The sequence below is a fragment of the Lepidothrix coronata genome, unplaced genomic scaffold (genome assembly GCF_001604755.1).
Source record: "Lepidothrix coronata isolate B3197 unplaced genomic scaffold, Lepidothrix_coronata-1.0 Scaffold166, whole genome shotgun sequence".
NCBI classification, from domain to species: Eukaryota; Metazoa; Chordata; class Aves; order Passeriformes; family Pipridae; genus Lepidothrix; species Lepidothrix coronata.
The window spans coordinates 1144728-1168225 of record NW_016690346.1 but is presented as its reverse complement, the minus strand read 5'-3'; the positions used below and the strand labels follow the sequence as shown (position 1 = coordinate 1168225).

Genomic DNA, 23498 nt, shown 5'->3' with positions numbered 1-23498 from the left:
CAATCACAGAATGGGTAAGGTTGGGAGGGACCACTGTGGGTCCTATGATGAATTTGAATAAATTCCTTAAAAATATGGGAAATATTTACAGGAGCAAAACACCATTTTACAGGATCTGAATCCAATTACTTTCTTCAATAAAGACAGACTTGTGATCTATTTCTACCACTGACTGTTGTTTAACCTCATGGAGTTAATTAGGTCAAACCAATAATCAATCCACTACCATCCTCCCTGTTAACACCAACAATCTGTGGTTTGTTATGGAAGGCAAAATACATGATCAGAAACAAAGGCAGTTCACTGCACTAAAAAGGAATATTGTGGCAGCTCAAAAGGTGTCATGGTGTACTGCAGCAGTGTTAAAAGAAGGCTTCAACATATGTCAGTGCTAACCACATCTCTAAACTTGATGAGCATCCTTGCCTAGTTTCCTGATAGTATTCCTGCTGTCACTCAAAAGGATCATGCACTTAGCATGAGCTATCCAGACTTAAGAACTGGTATAGTGAAAGGCTCAGGTAAATTACTTTTAAATTTAAGTAAGAGGCGAAAGGATTTAAATTGAAAATCCATATTCAATTCTCCATTATGCTGGTGAAAATCCACAATTACACTGTCAGGAAAGTTATTTCAGACTCATACTTGCTTAACTGTGATGAGAATCCAGTCTTGTCATTTGAATTCAGTTAAAGTCAGATATGGAGTTGTGTGCCTTCTTTTGTTACTAAAGGATTAAAGTATGTCAGGCTTTTTACAATTTAGTGCCGTTTCAGATTGCCAACTTAGAACGTGATATAAAAACATTCAGTATCTCTCCAGTGCTCTTTCATTTTAATTCAAAATATATGTATTATTCATACTAAAATTTAATTGAAGTCCCTGGAATGTAAAGGAGTTACTGACATCACGTATGTAAGGCTTAGCCACTACAAGGTATAACAGAAATAGGAAAGCTGTCTACTGCCACAAATGAGAAAGGTAAGTGATTTAGGACTCCAAAATACATACCAACAAGGATTAGAACCTACAGCAAAATCTAGTCTGTTCACTGTGGGTCCAGCCTGCTCCCTGTTGTTCTGCAGATGTTCCAATAGTATTTCACCAAAAGCAGTGGCCACTAGGATTCAATAGCACAGTGTGGTGCAATTCAACAGACATATCTGCCACTAATTCATCAGCAAATGGGTTAAACCCAGGAGCTTCACCATTCTCAGAAAAAAATATATAACTGAGGTAAGCAGCAACCCACCACACCCTCCAGCCTTATGTTACCTATTTCTCATTTGCCAAAGCATCAGTCTATTCAGATATTTTTGGGAGCTGTGATCACACTATTTCATTTTGCTCAGTTCTACCAAGTGCAGCTCACATTCAGCTGTTTCATTTTCTTCTTCTGTATATTTCCTTTGGCTCTCTACAGCTTTCAAGCTGGCAAACCTCTGTGTAGGTTTTTAATGCAAACACAGCTTACCTATTATGCCTTACCTGTTAGTTCAAGAAAATACCATCACTGAATATGAAATCAGTTTTTTGGGGAGCTAACTAGAAAATATTCCATGGTATATCATTACAAAGATTAGTTACATATTTCCCATTTAATCCTCATCTAACACTTTAAAGACTACAAACACACATGAAATATAATAAAGCCCAAATAGGAAGACTATTATAAAAAAAATTGGGCTACACCACTCACCTTGACTAACAGATGCAGCATTTTGACAGCTAGTTACCCTGGGCTTTTTCCTCTGCATGTTTCATGCTGACCTATTAATTTTAGTCACTTGCTGGACTCCATTTAATGGTTCAATGAATATAATACACTGGTGCTTTCCTTTGCATAATCAAGAGGCTCAAAAATAACAAAAAGGAAAATAACATTTTTAACTTAATATACCAAAAGGTTTCTGCAAACATTATGTTTCAACTTTTTCATTATTAATAAAATTTTATCTACATTATTTTTAAACTAAGCTTTATGCCTTTAAACAGACTTCTGAATATATTACCTGCTCCCAACTATGCCAGATCTCAGTTCACATTCAGTCTTTCAAGATGCATATCCTTAATAAGAATAAGGAGCCTAATCCTTTGAGATACTGGGAGACTAAGCCCATCTTATTCAGCCTCTTAGCAGCATACTCAAATTGCACTCTCTCTTTGGAGCCATTCATTCTTTTCAAGGATCAGGTTCTGTTTCCTGAAAGTCTGATGGGTTTAGGACTATAATTAATCCTACAGTACATTGAGCACTAAAATCTACATTGCTTCATAACTCCCACTGCAAAGAAGAAAATAATTTGCTTCAGCCAACCAATTTTATGGGCTTCTAGAAAAAAAAGTGCATTTATAATGCATATTCTTAATTAATACTTTCAGTATTCAGACAGTTCATACATATTTTTCTTCCACCTGAACAACTATTATTCCCCTGCACACTCTCCCTTAGCTGAATGTGGGAGAAAAATTATAAAACTCAAAGCAGAAACAAAACTATTACTGCACTTATGAGAGCCAAGGAAGAATAAAATTAAGTGAACTTAAATTTAACATCAAAATCATGGTAAAAAAGGCCATTCCTTGGTCACTTTACATCTAGTTCAGAAGCTGATGAACAGGCAATTACAGTAAAGCCGCTCAGCACCAGATCCTCAGGTTCTCATCACGAAAACTACAAACCCAGAAATTTTAACTCATCTAGTTGATCAAGCCTTTCTTTTTTGTTAAGATGGCCAAGACTCTTTGAAAGCTCCCTTGGTTTCCATGCTCTTGAATTCATATTAGGTAATCTGGAAATCCTAAAATCACCAATTTAAATAAGAGCTTCTTTATGCTTCCAGGCTCCCTGTTCCAAAGTTTTGATTCAACTGGAATTTTGCTAAGAGCCAGGAGCCAAGATCCATCCAACACACAAATACCCAGCTTTGCTTTCATAAGCCATAGCAGTAGCCCCCAGGTAAGGGACTGAATGCTGAACATTCCAGAAGGCAGCCCCGAAGATTCTAAACAATGAAAAAACCCTCCCTATCGGTGGGACAAGAGTGAAATTTAACTGAGATATCATTCCTAATTGTTAAAAGGTAAAAGTTAAGTTTTTCCTGATTTGCAAAGGATTATAATTACGTAACATTCAGTCTGCGGAAGTTCCTTGGCTGGTAGTCTTGAAGACCAAAGAGTTCCTCGCAGGCACAGTGTGGACACAGGACAGAAATAGGCATGGGAGCTGAAGCATGCAGCCTCACTGACCTGTTTCCTCTTGTTAGAATCAGACTCCTAATTTGGTAGAAAGTGGATGAAGACTCCTTGTAGCCTAGCTGATGTGGGTCCTCCACTAGCGGAGGGCTTGAACTGTCTCGGGCCACTGAGCAGCCATGAGATGACAACACGTTTTAATCACTTTTACAGCAGCTGGACAAGAGCCAGCAATCTACAGATAAAGTGCTACAAGTGACTTAACGTACCCATTAAATATGTCTTATTGTTAGCAGTACTGAAGATTAATGAGGAAAACGAAAGTGAAAAGATAGCACTGGTAAGTGGCAGTTTTACTTAATCAAAGAGCCTCTGGGGCCTGTAGAAGTATGTCAGGGTCACGAGGATTTATTTTCTTCCTCGCTTATTTAGACAGATCCTTTTTGCAATGCTGGTATAGAGACTCCTTGTATTTACACTACACAAAAGCTGTATTAGAAGACAAGGGCAAAGGTCTCATACTAATAGCTTCAGCCCATGGCTGCCTGTCACTCTCTGCTCTTCACAATCTTCCTTGCTGGTTTTGGATTACTGCTGATGCAATTCAGGTATTATTAGCGAAATCTAAGGGAAGATGATAGTCTCCCTCTGCAACCAATGGCAATAGGTACATAATATTACATTGCACTTACATTTTGGTACCTCATACCTTAAATGGAATAAGCTGCACTATATCTAGTACAACTAGATCTCTAATTGCAATGCAGTAGATCTAGATCTCTAATTATCTGAAGGGTGAGATTTTCTTACTGAAGCACTTCAGCTAGGCATTAAAAGTAAGAATGGATGAAATTTAGGATATGGTACAGTGGATTATCAAGCAGAGATGGCAGCTCAGATCCCAGAGCAATGCAAATCCATTAGCTAAGAGTCTGATACTTCAGTCTGTGAAATGGGAATCACTGTACTTTCTTATTTCATGGTGCTATTAAACTTTGCATATGAAACTTTATTCAAATTCTCAGTCTGTGAACATAAGAAACTTCAAATCATTGTGCATTATGATAGAATGTTACAGACAATATTCAGAACTTTAACAGTACCTGAATTAAAGGATATTCTTGGAAGTAACTTAATCTAAATTTTTCAAGATCACCATTTATAATTAGACTTCCTATGTTTGGTAATGAAGTAAAAAACTCACAGGTTCTATTTTTTTAAAAAACAAGAAATTTCCAATAGAAGGAAATGTCAATCCTGGGGAAAAAAATGCAAATCTTGGTTACTTGAAAAATAACTCCTACTAAAATTTTGTTGGAAGAAATCATATAATATTTGTGAGACATGGATAATGCAGATAAGAGCTCTTGAGAATGTCCATGAAGAAATTAATAACCACATAGTCAAAAGAACTGAGCACTACTTGCATAAGGGCTCTATTAGTATGCTGCCTTCTGTTACAAAGTTGTTGACTATCTGCACACCTAGTGGATCCTTTGTCTCTTACCTAAATTTAATCAGACATGAAGGACATGAGCCCACACTACAGGTCACTGCCTGAAATTCCCCAAGCAACAAAGCAAAGCAAACTATTGAAAGTCAGTGGAAGTAGATGCTACTTCCTGCTATAGGAAGGATGAGACTCTACAGAAATGGGGATCAGGTTCTGAGTCTTAGCAAAAACATCAACAAGGAATCAAAAATCCCTTACAAAGGAAACCGAAAAATCCCTCATAAAAGAAACATTTTTTTGTCAGCATTTAAGCATATGCAATTTGGTTTAATTAACAATTCAGAATTGTTCCCTTGCCAGGACTATTTTATATATTGTGCTAGACTAAAAGTATTTATCTTGATTCCAGAAACGATAAGTAGATTGCTCAAATTCCTATGACAAAAATTGCAATGATTACACAAATTTGCAAGTAAGCATTTAGTAAGTGCTCCTTTTCCCCTTTCTTTTAATAAGACGGTATGCAAAAAAAAAAAAAAGCTTTATTCAGGTATTTTCCACCAGGCACCTAGTATTTAAAGTATCTGCTTTTTGTGGAAAGATAAAGCATTTGCAGCAAATTGAGGATATGCACTTACTAATTTGGAAAAATTATACTCATTCATGACCTAGCTCTATATTCTGAAGGCATTTTTAAGTCATTCTAGGAACTAGAATAGCTCAAAATGAAACTTCTTAACTAGAGCATTTTACACCTGGGAAAAGTATCTTGATGAGCAAAGCTAGTTGTTAAATTAGGGAAAAAAATCACATTGATTATGGTCATGAGTCCAAGACAAGCTTAATTAAAATCAATGGAGAATTTTCAAGTGAAAGAAAAAACAAAAAGAGAGAGAGAAAACAGCAAAGTGTTATCTCTTAATTATGTTATGGAAATTTTCTCTAATTGATACTGTCCCATGTCACTATAACTGAAGCAACCTACAGATCTCAGCATATAAATACTATTTCACAGTATCAGCACTCGAGCTTAAGTAAGAGATGGTCCTTTATCCTTTCTGTATGCCCTCCACAGACTTTTACCAGGACTGGCAGTCCTGTTCAGCTGTTCAGCTCTTCTTTGCTGGCTTTTCTTCTTTTCCTGGAAGCTGTGACTGGTGTTCTAAGACAGAAGGGAAAGCAGGGGCAGCAATTCTATCTGTGGCTTTTTCACTGACTTACATGGTCTCCCTGGACTTGGCTCTTCTATTTTTGTTTCCCAGTATTGAATTGTGTATGATTATTCTTAAAATGTTCAAGACATTGCTCAGACAGAGTGCCAAATACTATAGCTGGTGCAAATATAGATATTTTTAGTTACATGATATCCAAGTAGCTTCAAAGTCTTTCACCTTTTCTTTAATCTCTATTTTTTTCCCAACTAGCTGCAAGGGTTCTCAAATGTTGAGCAAGCCAGTGTCACCAGAAAGCTGTCCAGAAGTTCTTGAGGAATGGCAAAGTACCAGAAATAAACGTCAAAGCCATAGAAAAGAACAGGACTACCACATGGATACTAAGTGCTACTTAGTGTTCACTCATTACAAGTGATATTACTCTCTTGACTTAGTCTTTCAATACAAGGGTTCTTTGGCATTGATATACATATTGTACATACAGCTACCATCTTCCCCAGCCAGGTCCTACAGTCACAGCTGCTGCTACTGAAATCCATCCATCACTTCTTTGAGGCATCTCTGCTCATTTTGTTCTGCTCTGCATCATCTCTGCTCAATTTTTTTCCTGATTTTTTTTCCATTAATTCTGTTCAAAACCCACAGGTAGAAATTAACTGTGATGTTCTGTGTCAGTGTAAAAATGTACCTGCATTAAAAATTAGTGACTAGTATTCAAAACCTGTTGGGATTCCTTATCCAGGGTCTAGCACAACCTGGATGGTTAAGAAGGACACAGTCTAAACTTTTAATGGAACTTATAATACAGTAGCACAGCTAAAGTCTATTTTAAAATGATAAATACCCTTCTGCTGGTCACCTTACTCTTAAAAGAAGAACTGGCACTTTGGTATCAATGAAAAAATCCCTTGTGATTCTACTGATCCACAAAACTAAGCCTCGCTATTCCCATGACAGCTTTCTTGATTTCCTTTCCATGCAAATTACTACTCACCCACACAAGCAGTGAAGCTGTGGTCAAGCTGGTGCTAATAAGTTGGCAATCATCCCTGATATTGCACTGTTAATCAGAGGGTGCTGTTTAACAGAATCCCACTGGTGTTATAAAAAGCTCTAAACGGCAACAAAGATGGTGCTTCATCCTGTTAGAAGAGTTCTCTTGAAGTTTCAGGCACCTCTGAGTCTGTGGTACCTACGGCCGTGGAAAGGAGCAGAGGCAATTTGCATCTGTGAACATCTTCTTTTCACTGTTTGATTTCTTGTAGAAAACTGCACATAATAAAAACAATAGCTAATGAAGAAAGTTTGGAAGTTCTCTTCTAAATACCAGGGAGTGTAACCAAAGCATGTGCTTCCTGTTTAGATCACTAGGAACAAAGGATTTGCCAACTAACTAAACACCACCAGTCCAATTTAATTGACCACTGCCCCAAGTAGGTATTATTTCTTTAAAATTCAAAGGCCCTAATCTTAAGCTGACTTCAAAGAAATGTTCAGCCCAATGTACACGATAATAGGTAGGTTAGAATTCTTTCCATTTATGCTCATTACCTATGTGATAACAGGCCACTAATTAAAACAGCAAGTCATATGTAGCTATATTATTTACACTGTCATATTCACAAAGGATGGGTGAGATTCCTACATAGCCTTTTTTTGTTTTTCCCCTATCAGGCTCTCTGAACATGAATACCCCAGGAACTGAATGGAATAAAGTGGTAGAGGTTTTGACAATCTTATTGGAAATATTAATGGTAGTAATAATTTTAACAGCAGAGCTACCTGAAAGCTTGCAGTAGCTTTTCACATCAAAACAGCTCTGTCTGAACCTGATGAAGGGCTGGGGATGTGCAGGTGATTTACAGTTCAGAAGAAGGGAAGGGAAAGCCTTGTACAAGTTCTTCTGTGCAAACCCTTTCTGGTCCATTTGTATGCTGAAGAGAGGAAGCAGGGAGTGAAACATCCCCACCTTCACCAGGAAGGGTCCCTGGCAGGGCAATTGAGGCTGGAGATGAAACCAGGATAAATCGGCAGTGTTATGTGAATATTTAGGCAGCTTTGATTCCAGATTGCAAATACATATAGTAGCCAACATTAGAAAATCAAGCAGAGAAACACTGCAGAAATAGACTGTTAGCATTGTAAGCACAAGAAAGTTCTGGAAGAATTCAATCACTGACATTTTGTATAGCACAGTGCTCCATTTGAGTTGAAATCTTTAAAATGATATAACAAGTAACCAAAAAAAAAAAAAGCTACATATCCAAGAAACTTTAATAAGTTTATGCTACTCAAAGACAAAGGCAAGAAAGCCTTTATGGGTTTTTTACAAAATCAAATATAAAACCCTGTTTGGGATGGAATACCTCTTAATATGAAAATCAGTTTTCAATTAGCATTTAATAGATGCTGTTTTGCTTTAACATATAATGCAAAAGAGTTTCTACTTTACATTATGAATTATGGCTGAATATACCCATTGTGATTTCTTTTATATCATTAGTTTTTCTTAAAAAGAGTTGAGTCAAGTGAATAGAGTCAAAGATGCCACATACGTCCTTTCATTCTCCTTATTCTTTTCGAATAATCTGAATTTTAGATACTCCTGAATGGATTTGAGATTACAAAATATATCCTGAGGGAACAACTTTCTCAACCTTTAAATGCCAGTGTACACAAATGATACAAGAGAAAAATTTAGAGTTTTGCATATATTCAAATCCAATGGTATTTTCACGTTTTCATTTTCAGTCTCCCATAGCATACTATTTATTCTGGAACACAAAATAAATCCTTGGACTTTTCCCTTGTTAAGTAAATTGAAAACAAAAATTGCACATAACACAAAAGCCAGGTAAAAAAATGTGTTTTATTAAGAATGATATTTAAAGAAAATTGATGTGCCTTCATGGAATTACCTTATTGATAACCTTTCACTGGTAGCTCTGGTTGTCCTGGAGGTTCTCCTGACTTCTAGGCCTTCTCTCATAGAGTGCGGAAGTTGAAGCCTGAGAGCTGAATAACAGTTTTGGAGAGGTCTCCCTGGCAGGAGTCTGCCTAAGGCCAGACCATGCCATGGGCTTGGAAGTGCACCTGCAGGCAAGTCCTTCTGTCATGCTGCTCATGACTGGAACCAAAATTCTTCAGTCCTGACAGGTCCTAGACTTTGAAAACCTATCCCTTCTCATGTGACAGAAGTCCACAAATTCAGAGAGACCAGCCTGAAGGCCCCGAACTGCCACCATATTTGGCTCACCATAGTTTGCATTCTCTAACTTCATGATGCCAGGGCATAAAAGGAGAAAAAAGCAAGAAACAACTGGAAGACTGGATAAAAGACTCAAAGACCTCTTCAACTCTGGCATCTCTGTAACATTAGTCATCTGCAAGCTATTACATCATGCATTTACACAGCAGCCTGTGTTCAAACACCACTGAACTATGTATCTTTTTGATTTTTTTAAAAAATCACTTAGTATTAAAAAAACCCAAACCCAAATCACCTGTCAGTGATCTTCTAACTTTTGAATAAATTTGAAGGCCATCAGAAAATAAAGTATAATGAAAGATTTCATTTACTGTAATACTCCTAAGAAAATTGCAACAAGGAGCATTTTATAGAAAGTCCACGTTTAAAGGACTCCCAGGTAAGTTTTCAGGCCAACAACTGAACATTCAAATTTTAGCATAATGGTCAAATTATAAGACCCTTTTTATAAGTACTCTAAAATGTAATAAAGAAAAGTCAGGTATATTTCTGAGTTCTAACTGCTGCTTTTCTGCCCCTGCAAGAACACTGCCAAAAGCCCATTTTTACACCAGAAGGTGACACAGAAGTGCTCATATCTTAAATGCAGTTCCGACACCCTTGATGGATGTCTTATCCAATGTTCTCATTTCCCCAAGTAAATAGCTGTAAGGTGAAATCAAAACTAGTGGTAAGCTACAACAAATGTAACAAAGTTGTAGAACTGTTCAGGATTCCCACCAACACAAGAAATTAAAATCCGAGACAACTCAGCTGACTGATTTAACTAAGATTATATGTTCCAATGGTGTAATGAAACAAAGAAGATTTATGGCATAGAAGTACTACAGACTGAAAAGGAAAGCAATAGTCCTTAACACAAAGAAACCAGACAACAGAAAGGGAAGTGCAGGAATCTTTGTAACAGGGAGTATTGGTCTGCATTTGAAACAATCTTATGAATGAAGAGCATGTAAGACAGAGAATGAGTGTCAATAGAACCCCCAAAGGTTTTGAAAGCACAGCACTACCAGGTTCCGGAAATGATTATATTTTTTATGTTAAGGGATGAAAAATAAATTTAATTAGTTAGCAAAATGCAATTTTATTCCATTTGGAGTCATTTTCCAATACATTAACTTTCTCATTAGAATTCAGTTTTGTCTTGCTAAACAAAAGGAACCACTTCAACACCTGTGGCATGAAGAATCATCTAGAAGATGCACTGTGCCCCAAATTACTGCAAATAATTGAATGCAACTTCCGCACAGTAACACCAAACAGTGACACTTGGAGAGACAAGCTGAGCCTGACTGAGCAAGCAGCCAAGATAATTAACAGCATCATTCACATGCCAAAAAAAAACCCAAACAAAACAAATAAACCAAACACGCCTCTATTTGAAAGTAGTGACTAACTAGCAGGAAAGAAGCAAGTCCAAACTGCCACTACTTTTTTTCTCCAGTCCTTCTCTTTTGCTCCTGTTCCATATTTTCCCTTGTGATTGCTCATTCTTAACAATCTTACAGGGTGAAATTAAATGCAACACTCCGTTCTTCTAATTAATTTTGCAGTTTAAGATACTTTGCTCTATCAGTGCAAAGAGTCGTCTAACTACACAGCTTAAGCATATATAAATGAAGAGAAACAGGTTCACTCCATCTGCCTCTAATTGAAATGGCTACACTAGCAAAAATCCTGTTCTATAGATGGTTTTGCACAACTTGTTTATAAGTCAGTTTCTGTTACACTAGTACAATCACCAGAGTTTGATGCAGTTTCCATTTAAATCACCAGAACACCAGGTCAGGGATTGTCTCAGTATGACTATGACTTGCTGGAAGCATTGTGGTACTTCTGGAACAGAAATATATCTGAAAGACAAGTGATTATGAAAAATAGGGACAGCCAGGTTAATGTTAATCTGCTTTAAAAGGAGAGGTAAAAAGGTGGGGAGGGCAGTTTTTCCTGATGTCATTGTTCTAAAACTCTTGCTTTTTGCTGTTCTTCATCTAAGCAGCCAGTTCAGCTAGGAGACGCCATCATTTTACTCAACCACAGATTTTAAAAAAACCCTGTTCTTCCTATTCTCTGCCCACAAAGAAATACAAAACCACACTCACAGAAAATGTTTGCTACCTCTAAAGACCACATCAGCAATTGTTTACACTGACTCAGTTGCCATACTGTAACAGTAGGCTACAGTTATTAGAAACTCTTAATAAATCTCCTCAAGAACTCCATGTACTGTTCAGAGGAAAAGGCAAGCCACTACCTCTGATGCGTTTTTACAGATCCATGAAATGAGTTACTGTGATCTAGGATTATAATCTATAAAGAAAACAAGAAATCAAAGGAAAACTACTGATATAATTATACCTAAACTAAAAAAAAAAAAAAAAATAAAGAGGGGGTTTGGAAATACCAGCTCTACTTCCAAGCCAAAACACCCCTTAGGCTAAACACAATTTGGGAACAATTCCACTGAGTTTAACTTAATTATGTTAATCATTTAGATAACTGATTGCGGGAAGAGTATGGCTGGCATCTGTGAAGCAGAGCAAGGAGACAGATGAAAAGCTTGTTTGTCCCTGTGGGACAGGGAGAAAAGAGAGAGGCAATTACTGACTGCAACACAGGACCACTTTGGAGGGGAAAAAGGCATCAGGAAATTGCATGTGCCCAAAAAACCATTTCTAGGTCCATGAATTTTAGGCTTGCCTTTTGAAGGCATTTTACAGGCTTCCTGGCAAATGGAGTTTAAGGTGTCTGCCAGTAAGGTAGCTCTGTATTATTTAACTGACTTGGAAAGCAATATAGCAATCATCAGTCTCTTGAAAGGGCTGCTGATTCCCTGTTCCAGAACAAACTCTGAGGGCCCAAAGAGTCCGGACATGGCATAATCTCTTCTATTTTTTCAACCTTTCATTATGACAAGAGGTTTGAAAAAAAGAAAAAAAATCACAGCTGTTTCCTAGGTTTTATTCAAAATCAAGTCTCATTGTAATAAATTTTCAGAAGTGCTATCCACTTTCATCTGACATTGTTCTTCCTTCTTTTTGACTTAAAAAAATAACCAATTAAAGTGTTTGGTTTCTATCCAACTGATCCAGTAATTGCACAGTTTTGTAAGAGGTAGGAAAATCTTAGTAACATCTTCTGCTATGTGACTGTGATTCCTAGGTTCATATTTCGATTATTACTGTCCTTCAATATTGAGATGCTGTAAGGGAGCTTTTCAATATAGTGCCCCAGTACCATGACCTTCCTGCTATGTCTCTCTGTTCCTTCAGCGCTCCTGATGAAATCAACAACTGGTATTCACAGAATGTTAGAACCACAAAATGGCTTTGGTTAGAAGTGACCTTTAAGACCATCTAGTTCCAACCCACATGCCATGAACAAGGACATTTTTCCCTAGACCAGGTTGCCCAAAGCCCCATTAATCTGGCCTTGAACACATTCAGGGATGAAGCATCCCCTTGGGCAGTCTGTTCCAGGGTTTGCCCACTCTCACTGTGAAGAATTTCTTCCTAAGTCTAATCTAGATCTACCCTCTTTGAGTGTAAAATCATTGTCAGTGCAGGCCTTGGTAAAACCCTCTCTTCACTTGTCCTACAGACACTGTTCTGGCCAAAGGAAATGGCTCTGTATCATCTTTGTGTTTTTACTCCTCTGTTCATGATCCATCCTCTACTTTATTTTATGGTGCAGGTTTCTCTGTTGCTTGGATTTTGTACTATATGAAGGAATTTCAAATATTCAGGGTATTAAGAGTCTTCAAGAGCTATTCTATGCTCCTTAATTGAAAATAAATCTCAAATACAGAGAATCTCAGATACATTTTTCACCATTGAAAAACATTCAACTGTATAACCACTGCCAAAATAGTTTCCTTCAGAACTACACAGCACCTTCACGCATGAGACTGGTATATGATTCTTGTTCTTTTTTTTCTTGTTTGGTTGGTTGGTTTATTCCTTTTCTGGGTTGTAGCCACCCATGAAAAAAATAATTCTCTGCCAGATCTGAGTACAGAAGTGAATGCCAAAGAAATATTTTGTCCTTTAGGACTTGTGTGACAGCTAAGATCAATCACAGCATACATCACCAAATGCATTAGTATTCAGGTATTTGTATACATACAGATGCACAAAAGTTCTCTCAAAAGTTCACTATAAATAATTCTTCAGCTTGTAATTTTGCATCATTCTCTTGTTCCTCCATGCTGGCACCGCAGGGCTGTTTGCACCTTAAGTGACTTACATCTCAGAAGTTTTTCTTTTCACAGGTCACTAATCTTCACGCTAAGAATCAAGAGCCTTTGAGAAAGATACAATTCTATTACATGCACTATAGCCACAGTCTGTGACAGTGAACATTGTCATATGTTGTTCAGAACCTTCCAAGGGTTAACTGATGCCACCATCATCGACAGCCCAATGCAGGATACTGAAAAGGATTTTCTAATCTAGGACAGGTTTATGACTTGAGGTTTGAAACTAAAACCTTAATAATTTCTATGTACACATATAGAAAAATAAATCTCTAATATTTCTATGTAGCTAAATATATTTATTTAGAACATTAAACCAGCCAAATTCTTTTGAAATTGATGCCCTGATTCTACAAAACATTGAAATTCTGAATTGTTCACCCTTAACTATTTCCCTTCAATTTGAAAGGAATTTTTTCACATATGTTTTAGAAGTTTAAAGACCTTCCTGTCACTCTTAGGATGTCCTCTCCTTAAAGCCACAGCATCATAACATTAGATGGGCTGTCCCCTCATTCTTCAAGGAACTTCCAGTAAGTTCTACATCAGTTCTTTCGTGTTCTGACGTATATTCAAAGCCCTGGCTGAGATGACATCATGCATTTTAGTACTAGCAGGTGCAATAACTGCATGTGTAGTATTTGCAGGTGAACTTTCTTCCCGTACAGCCAGCACTAGGCCAGGTCTGATGGCAGCAAGCACCAATTGAACTGCAGTGGGTAGGCAAGACCTATTCATTTCAGCTGATAGAAGCAGTTTTTGGAAGCCACTTAGCAAGTTTCTGGTCCCATTGGTATCCTGATTCCCACAACTTTGCTTATTAGCTGCATAAGGGCAGTAATAATGTTAAATCTGCAGCATAATATATCTAAGCCTATATCCTTTTACACTTGCCAATAACCCTCGTTTTAGGGGTCAAAGTCCAAAACGGCATTAGAAACTTTCAGAAAGCAGCATGTTCTACCCATTTTTTCTTTTGACAGCATTTGGTTTTGACCCCTGAGACTTCTCCAGAGGTGCAGAATAATGTAACAGCGCTGTGGAGTCTGAACATGCCTTTCACTTCAGCTGTCAGTTCAGTGAGACAGGAGCAGTGTTACATAGGTAGAGCTAATTAATTTGATTTGGTCTTTTGCAAGGCTCTCAGCTTGCATATAAAACTGTATTGGAGATGATTTTCAGGGATGATATTTGCTTTAAAAATGGTTCATCTTACAGCACCAATTCTTCAAAAATTTATAACCAATACACTTAAACAAAGGCTGTATTTTCAAAAATAAAGGGATTCAACCTTCAGGGCTATATTGACAATGCATACCTTAACAGTGCAGTTAAAATATACTTTGCAAGCAAACCCTTCATGATACTGAGGATGAGAACGTGGTGGCTGATTTGAATACAGTTTAGAATTCCACTCTGCATATGATAGGGGAATCTATATGTTGTGAAGGACTGTTGTCATTGCTATTTAGAGGACATCACTGTTTAATTTTGTTATAAAACATGCTGTGTGGTCTAAATAAATATCTGTGCATGCTTAGTCTGGTAATGACGCAGAAGAAGTGGAGTCAATTGGATTTTCTCCCATGAATACTAGTCAGTGATTTGTGGATTATTTGAGAAGAGGTTATACATAAAAGTCTGGCAAGTAGGCTAGACAAACCACTTCTAACGTGGTTTTCTTAGAAACTCACACATTATAGCTGTTGTGCCACACCATTGATCAGCTAAACTGCACGGACTGGAGAGAAAGTGTTATTTAAAAGATCAATAAGGGGGAAAAAAATCTCCTCTCGATGTCTTCTAGGAGCAGAGATTAGACTGCCTAGTATTTCAGAGCAGCGATCAACAGGACATAAAGCGAGAGGCCATCTATAATGGGAACAAAATTTCAGAGGCAGTGCCAAGAATAAGAGAAATAATCTTCAATATGCAGGTAGCTTAAAACTTTCTTTAAAACAAGTCGAATAGCTGGGCAGACTTGGAAAGAGAGAGTATGCTCTAGTTAAAAAAGCCTAAAAGATAGTAGAATATAGTAGTAGATAGCAGAACCCTAAAAACCAGGAGTAAACAAATGTTTCCACTACAGAGGTTTCTCTTTTGTCTATTTCTGTAGCATTGCAAACAACTTCTAGAGTAGAAGCATCCAGACTTGCTATCGTCTGCTCTTGGTGACAGGATATCTCCAGTCTTAACTAAGCCCAAGCCAAACCTATCATGTGCAGAGTAAGACACAGGCAACCATCTGCCTCTTGTAACAATTAGCAATATCTGCTTTACTAATTTCTCCCTGTTTTCAAATAAATAACTCTGGTGAATACAGATAAAGTAAAATAAGAGTGAAAAATAATTAATTCTAATCCCACAAATGAGTAAAAAGATAAAAAGAAGAAAATTAAATGTAAGAAGGGCAAATACCACCATTTATTCTTTCTAAAATCCTTTTTTGGTCACAGGGCTCCATTAAAGGATAATGTGAATGTAGAGGGAGAAGAGAAGGAAGAAGAAATTCTGCAAAATACTGAAGGAACTAGGAAGAGTGAAGAAAGAATAGATAATAATAGTCATAAAGATGCCCAGGTAAATGATTGAAGAAAGGACAAATAAGTACAAGAGAAATAAGAGCACCTTCATTCCAAAGCTCTTTGAAAGTAATGGAATGGTCACCAACAAAGCATCTTCATTCATGGTACTTCAGTGAGTACCTATTTATCCACAGCAAAAATCATTAAGATATGATGAAAAGAGAAGGGAAACAGTAAAGATTTACACAAGGCTCAGAGGCTGGAGGAGTGTCTCTCTCTAGGTAAGGGATGCCAATGAAAAGCAATGGTGTAAGAAGTCACATTTTCCACTGATCTCCTCCAGATGCTATGCTACCAGAAGAATTGAATAGTAGGTATTAGCTGTACTCAGGCACCTGCCTTAAGCTTCAATGGAAAGCAATTTCACAGGAAAGACTTAATCAAAAACTCCACTGTCCCCATGACTTCAGTACAATTCCAGATCCACAGGAAAGACATCTGTGACCTTGGTCTTATGGGTTCACTACCAGGCCTTACTACATTTCTATATCTCTCCAACAACCATTCTGCCGTGCAAACACTTTTTTAAGCTTTCCCCTTCTAGGGAGAATCCTTAAGGAAGCCCCCTTCTTCATTTTGGATAGCCAGGACAAGGGACCAGGGCAATTCCCCTGCACACCTCTGCCAGCCTCCCTGTCCATGCAGCAGCACAGACTACCGACAGACCTCCCTCTCACACAGCACCCCTGGGCTTGCAGGTTTAAAGCTGAGGTCCTACTTATTGCACTGCAGTTTCAAAAAGAGCAGCTGGCTGGGGACAATCATCTGGTCAATAGCGACAAGCTCTAAATGAGGCCCATGATTTCATTCACCGGAGCTGAAAGGCAAAGAAGAGATATTGAGTGGCTTTATAGCAAAACAAACCATTTTGCTTTCGGCTCACTAGAGTGCAGTGACATAAGACAATGAAAGCCCAGTGCACCTTCTACATGGTAGCTGTCTGATGATCTGTTACTGATGTAACAATGTTTGCTTTATTCTTGATAATGAAAGAAAATTTAACTCACACCTGGCAGACCTGCTGGAAATCTCACTGGAGAGAGCAGAAATTAGATGGGTGTACAAGGTCAAAACTGTATTTTTCCTTGCAAAGATGATATTTCTGCACTGGAAAGCAAGGAGTGCAGTGAAAATATATAAGCATTGAGAAAAATTGTGCAGCTGTACTTATGTGGCATCAAAAATTCAGGCTATATTATCCCTATTCCTTTTATGATAAACAAAACTGTATAAACAGGAAAAACTATGTTTATACCAGAAGTTCTGCTGGCATAAAATGGATTAGCTTCATTTAAAGGAAAAGGATTTTGCCTGCTTACAGTAGCTAGCTCTCTACATTTTATCAGTGGCCTCTGAGAACATCTTTGCTTTTCTCTCATTCAGATAAGATACTTTCAACATACTTAGACATGTTCAACTTTATCTTTCTTACTTAAGAAAACAGCATTCTTCTGACAGCCATTCAGAAATAAAAACAGAAGGAAGACCTGTCTGATGAGCTAAAACCTGCCAGCATCATTACTCATTAAATGTACAGCTTCTTCAGTGGTGTAAGGTTATAAACAGGATTAAGATCACAATGGGAAGGCATGGTAAGAACACAAATGATAGTTCTAAAATTCAGTAGGGCGTGATACCTATGTGTAATGGTGAAATGGGAAAATGGTGAAAAGATGGAGTCAAATGCAAAGTCTTATACCATTAAAATCCGACCAAAAATTGCATCTATTTAAAGACAGGAAAAAGCTTTTTCAAAAAGATTTGAAAGTGGAGGAAGGGAAGAATTATTCCATCTACACATTTTTCATCCTTCTGTAAGGACAATAAATAGTTCTGTGTTCAAGGCACTTGCCTAAGATGGAGAAGACCACAGTACAACCTTCCATTCTGATTAATTCTAGACAGGCCCTTGACAGGACTTCCCACAGTCCAAGAGAACACCTTATCACCTGATAATTTCCATGTGTACAGTCAAATCAGCCTCTGACTTGCAAGAGAAACTGCACCTTTTATTTGCTTGAAAAATAATAGTTTCAGCAATGCAATCTTCTTATGTCAAAGTAGCCAAATTGGGAAATTCCTAATCAGCTTTAATTGTTTCCCCATAAGCAACAAATATTAAAGAAAAGCTGCATGCAAACAATCCAAAGTCTTTTGGATTAAGCCCAAGCGAGGATGAATTCTTCCAGGCAGAGAGTGACCCTGGCCTAAATAATGTCTAAGGCAACAAAGATTTCATGCATGATGAGTAGAATTTCTCCTTATCATAAATAATTATTTTAGATCTAAAGTCATAAAGTGATTAATAGCAGAAGCCAGAAATATATTTGTTTATTCAAGTATTTATATGTACAGAACTGAATAAGCTGAAGCACTTATGTGCTGTACTTCATTTCTGAAGCAAGTTTGTACACTAAGGAATGCAAAAAGTTAATTCTGAGTTACCAAGGCCTACATCCTTTTTGCAATACTTCATTTCAGATGCTAATGTCTAAGAAAAAGTAAGGATCACAAGGGTCAGCTGCAGACACAAAAAGCAGTTTCATGCTCCTCAGATGATCTGTAAATTGTTTCTTTTCCCACTTCTGGGCCAAGACTCAGGCTTCCTCTAGGGTCAGTAAGCCTTAGAATGACCCACTGCTCAGGATATATTTTATCTATCAGATTCTAATTCAGATGCAATGAAAGAATTATACAACTTTTGGTACTGTTCTGCACTCCAGTCTCTCACAGTGTGTACTGATATTGCAACAACATATAAAGTATGATATCTTTACCAGATATGATTTGATCTTTTTCATATAAGCTAAGATGGTTCAGCTACCTGCTGCTTCTACTCATAGTTCAGATATTGTGGGTCTGGCAATAATTATGTAATTTCAACAGGCACTGATGTTGCCGTTCATAATTTTGTACAGGTGACATTTAATTATTCCTACTGTGGGTGGAGCAGTCTTCTTCAGACATCAGCCAGGTACACTCTGCACAGATAGACAAGACCAAAGGCTGCATAATGGACAACTCTCAAGTAAATCCTTCTGTTTCTCTGTCTCTTTCTTTTCCATTTATCTGTACTTCAAGCCATGTGGTTTGTGATGGGATTTTGCATAACTCTGCCTTTCAAGTTTAGCTAAAGTGAGAGTGGAAGGAAATTCAAGCTACAGCACTTAAATGACTGCAATTCAATCTGATTTATCAGACAGGACTGTTGAAACACCTCTTGGAAGACAGCAGCTTTTGGCTCGGTCCTCATGCATTTTACAGGAATATCAGTATAACAAATCGACTTACTGAGTTTCCTGATATGACAATTCATTCAATCAAATCCTTCAGACAAAGACGTCTGCAAAGACAAGCATACTACATCAAACTGTGCATTCCACAAACCACGGACAGAAATGTCTGCAAATTTACAAGTGCACAACTCTACAACCTGATGCTGCCACAGCAGAGGAGATGTTAAAAAATAAAAGATATTAAATAAATAAATATGCATAGCTAGTGCCTTGCAATCAAAATCTTTCTTGTAGTCAGGCAGATTCTGTTGATTTCCTGTACAGGTCGAAGAATTATAGTAACCATACATTACTGACTTCAAGTCTTATGATCAGGAAGCACTTTGCTTGTCAAGCTAGGTAATACATTTTTAATTTGCAACCTCGTTTACAAAGGAAAAGCAATATGATATATATTCTGAAAATTATTATCAATATCAACAGAAATCTATCAGTTTTGTAAGAGACTCTTGGCAGCTGTTCCTTTAAACACACACACATTTGCTACCACTATACCTGATCTTTCCCTCATCACTGAAGCTTGGACTGAAGCACTGTCAGTAAGTGCCTCTGATTTTTAAGTCCAGTAAGATACAAATTAAAGTTTACTGTTGATTTTGCTTTAATTTGTTAAGCTGTCTCATCATTTGTACATGAATCATTTAGGCCTTAAGCTTCCTCAAGAAGAGACTGCTTCTTTATCTTTCTATATGACTTCCACCATAAATTGTGTTGCAATAAACATTAATGCTAAATGGACAAGACATTAGCAAAAGTTTTGACCAATTCATTTTTCTGTGCATCAATTACACAGTAAATATTTGTTGAAATTATTCTGTACAATGGAAAGGAGTTACTGTTTTTAAGTTAAGTGCATTCTTAATCAGGCAGGCTGACTTTAGGACAGTTCATAAAGAAAAAAATCTTCACTGAACAGCAAAAGCCTGCATTAGAACAGCAACAACACAGAATTTTGAATAAAAACTTGTATGCACACTGGTATGAAGAATATACATAGGAACAAATACATATACAGGAAAAAAGCACCACAGAACAAAGCCGTTTTCTTTACAGACCCTCAAACACATTTTAAGAAATGTGCTGTGATTTAGGAAAAAAATACTGGTCTCAAAAAAAAGGAATTGAATCATGGAAATCCCCTGGGATCTGTATGCAGGACATTTGGTGGCTAGGATATCACAACATTAAAAACTTTGAGTATTTAGGAAAACAAGCAGAAAACTCAACTGAAAAACACACTACTGACTCAGGAACAGTTTCTACTGAGATCATATTAAATACCACAGGAGTCAAGATAAAATGAAAATAATAAGCCCTCTGTCTAGTCTATTTCCTAGGTGGACTTTTTGTAAATACTGCCATAAGTCAGGCAGAGTCACAGATGTCCAGCTGTGGTGAGGGATGACCACACTTCACCTGCAGAGCCTGAGCCTGCACCTTGGAGCAACTTTGTAAATGCCCTCAAGCAATGTGTCGCCTCCCTCTTTCAAAGGCAACAGTGCTCACACAGAGAGCTAAGAATATAAGATGGTACATTTTAAGGTCACGTTTTAGAAGGTATTAAGCCACCTTGATATTTCAGAAAACAGACGTTATACTCATCCAAAAGATAGTTAAAATCATATCAGTGTATTCCGTTTGTAAGCTCAGTACCCTGTATATGTTTAGACATAAATCGCCAGATTGTTCAGATTACATTTAATTAAAGCTCCTAGGCAGCACTTTTCTTTGGAACTATGGTATGAGTTGTATTTCATATAAAAATGCCAACACACCAATAAGGAAGGCAACTCCAGTGGCGTGACTTCAGGCTTGCTAGGTGGATTGGCAAACCTTTAGCACCTTACAGACTCTCAGCAGTGAGTGATAGTGAGCGTCTGCACTTCCCTCCCTGTCACAAACACTGAAGGTAAGAGGCAGACTGTCAGGGTTCCTGGGAGCACTGGCATCTTATCACCCATGTTGCCTGCGTCTCTGAATTCAGAGCACTCAGTCTCATTCTGGAGTCAGAAATGTCTTTGTCTTTAGCACAAGGTAAGGAAAAAGAGGTCATTTCCAGTGCCCAAAGACAAGAGGTAAGTTTTGCATGCAGTGATGGTGTATTCCTCTGGTTCTGCTGTCCTGGAACCATAACCCCTTTATTGAGGATGGGGACCCAATTAAGCCTTCATAAAGCTTTAATGAAGGAAGAGATCTTTAAGTTATCTGTAATAAAATGTACTTGTCATGGTTGTTTGCCTGCATATTCTGATAATGATTTGAGGACCAGGAAGGACTTTTTTTTCCCCACATTTTCTTCTTTTTTATTAAAAGCTCTCACATTTCACCTTTAAGGCATTATTGTGAATTTTATCTTGTTAATTGACTGCTCATATGGCAATAATTTTACACCACATTAAGTAATGTTGTAATTTGCCTTAATGCCCTCACTTAATGGGAACAAAATGCAGCATATATATAGAAATTAACTCCTTACATATCCTGTATACACAGTTGTCATCTGGTTTTAGGGAAGAAGGGCATGCATATGGGAGAAAGAAACATGGGAGGAATATATGTGCAGGAGAGGATGAGAAAAGCAACATAATAAACTGTCAAACTGAAAAGAATGGTGAGATGCTAATCCAGCAGGCATCAATTCCACATTGTTAAGTACATCATGAATGCTTTCTGCTGCTTCAGTTGGGCTGAAAAACAGCAAGATAGAAGTAAGAACCTGATTAAACACATGACTGAATATACCAGGGATGACAAATTCGATGAATGTGTTTCTTACTATTTAGATAGGGGAAGCATCTTCAGTTTGTGTGTATAAGTAATAAAGAGTCGGGAGCGGTGGAAAAGAAACTGTTAGAGCTGCATCCCCAAGCAGCACAGTGACTGCCTTCACAGCCCCAACTCATTCACGAAACCCATGTGGCACTGAAGAAAAGGGAATTCTCTCTCNCTTCTGCTTTTGTAGGGATCTGATTCTATGCTTGGCTCCATTATACTTCATTAATCTGTAAGTTAAGCATAAAAAAGCAGTAAAGCACTCGGGTAATGAATATTCAATGTTTTCTGTGAAATCTCAGAAGTTTAGAATGCTTTTGTATTCATTTTCAAAAAAAATATCATCTTGGGCCTTTATATATAATATTCTCCTAAACACTATAATAATTAAAATATTTATCCTACTCATATACACTAAACCACATTAATGACTAGAAATTGAATGGCATAAATTGAACTCATAGCTGTTTGTATTCTTGTTGGTGGCTCGCAATATTCCCAGAGCTACCATTTGGAAACTATTACTTTTCTGTCACTCACTACTCTTCTCCAGAAGGTCTAATGAACTGCATAGGTCAGCTTTCTGTCCTTGAATTAGAAAGAAGATCTAACACGTTTTCAGGACCTGATGGGACTTTAACTGTTGTACCAACTTAACTACACACTTCATGACATTGGATTTTGAGAGAATTGTGTACATAACTGAGGACACAAAATACTGTGGAAGGATTGAGATAAGCTACAGAGATAAAAAAATCTGAATTATATTTACTATTTTTTTCTAAGTCTGCAGACTTAAATACGTGTAGATATAACAATTAAAAACTTTGCAAACAATAGCACTAATAGCACTAAATATTCCTACCATTTTTTCAATTAATACAATGATAAGATTACAAAACAGTCATCTCCCTAGTTATCTTTATGCAAAGATAATTGCACGATTGTGATCTTGAAAACTTTGAATCAGATAGCTAACAGAAAATTCTCATAGTTATTTTAAATTGGATACATTGACTGGCCAAAATTCAAGACTGTGGTCCTACCAATTTCCCTTGGGCTCCCCGTACTCAAGGTTTACTCTCAGCATAACTGGAGAGGTCAAATGCTGTTCCTCCCTGACCTATAACAAATAGAACCTGCACTTTTGATTGTAATTTTTGCAGTCAGAATGGCAGTACTTATTGACATACAAAAACCTAGATATGTAAATACATATATATGCAAATTCATAAGCACTACTAAACTTCTACAATGTTTACACAAGATATTTTCACACTAGCCAATGACCTTCAGCTGCTCCTAAACGTTATTTAGCTAATTTTTTCAACAACAAATATCTCAATGAAAAGATTTTTTTAAAAATCACAGATAAAAAATTATTTTTTTCTCCTGGACTGTAAATAATGCAAATCAAAGCATGATTTTTTAAGCATTTTTGCATTTACAAAAAAAAAAAAAAAAAAAAAAAAAAAAAAAAAAAAAAAAAAAAAAACAAAAAA

General features: G+C 37.2%; 1 protein-coding gene and 1 long non-coding RNA gene across 4 annotated transcripts in view; both read right to left on the bottom strand.

Moving 5' to 3' along the window:
- Positions 1–23498, bottom strand: part of NKAIN3 (Na+/K+ transporting ATPase interacting 3) — a 358213-nt gene that overhangs the window by 276965 nt on the left and 57750 nt on the right. The gene's annotated exons all lie outside the window — the stretch shown is intronic.
- LOC108504527 overlaps positions 22017–23498 on the bottom strand; it is a 45852-nt gene continuing 44370 nt past the window's right edge. The window contains exon 4 of the long non-coding RNA XR_001877153.1: positions 22017–22226. This is a non-coding gene — a long non-coding RNA (uncharacterized LOC108504527). The remainder of the gene's footprint in view (positions 22227–23498) is intronic.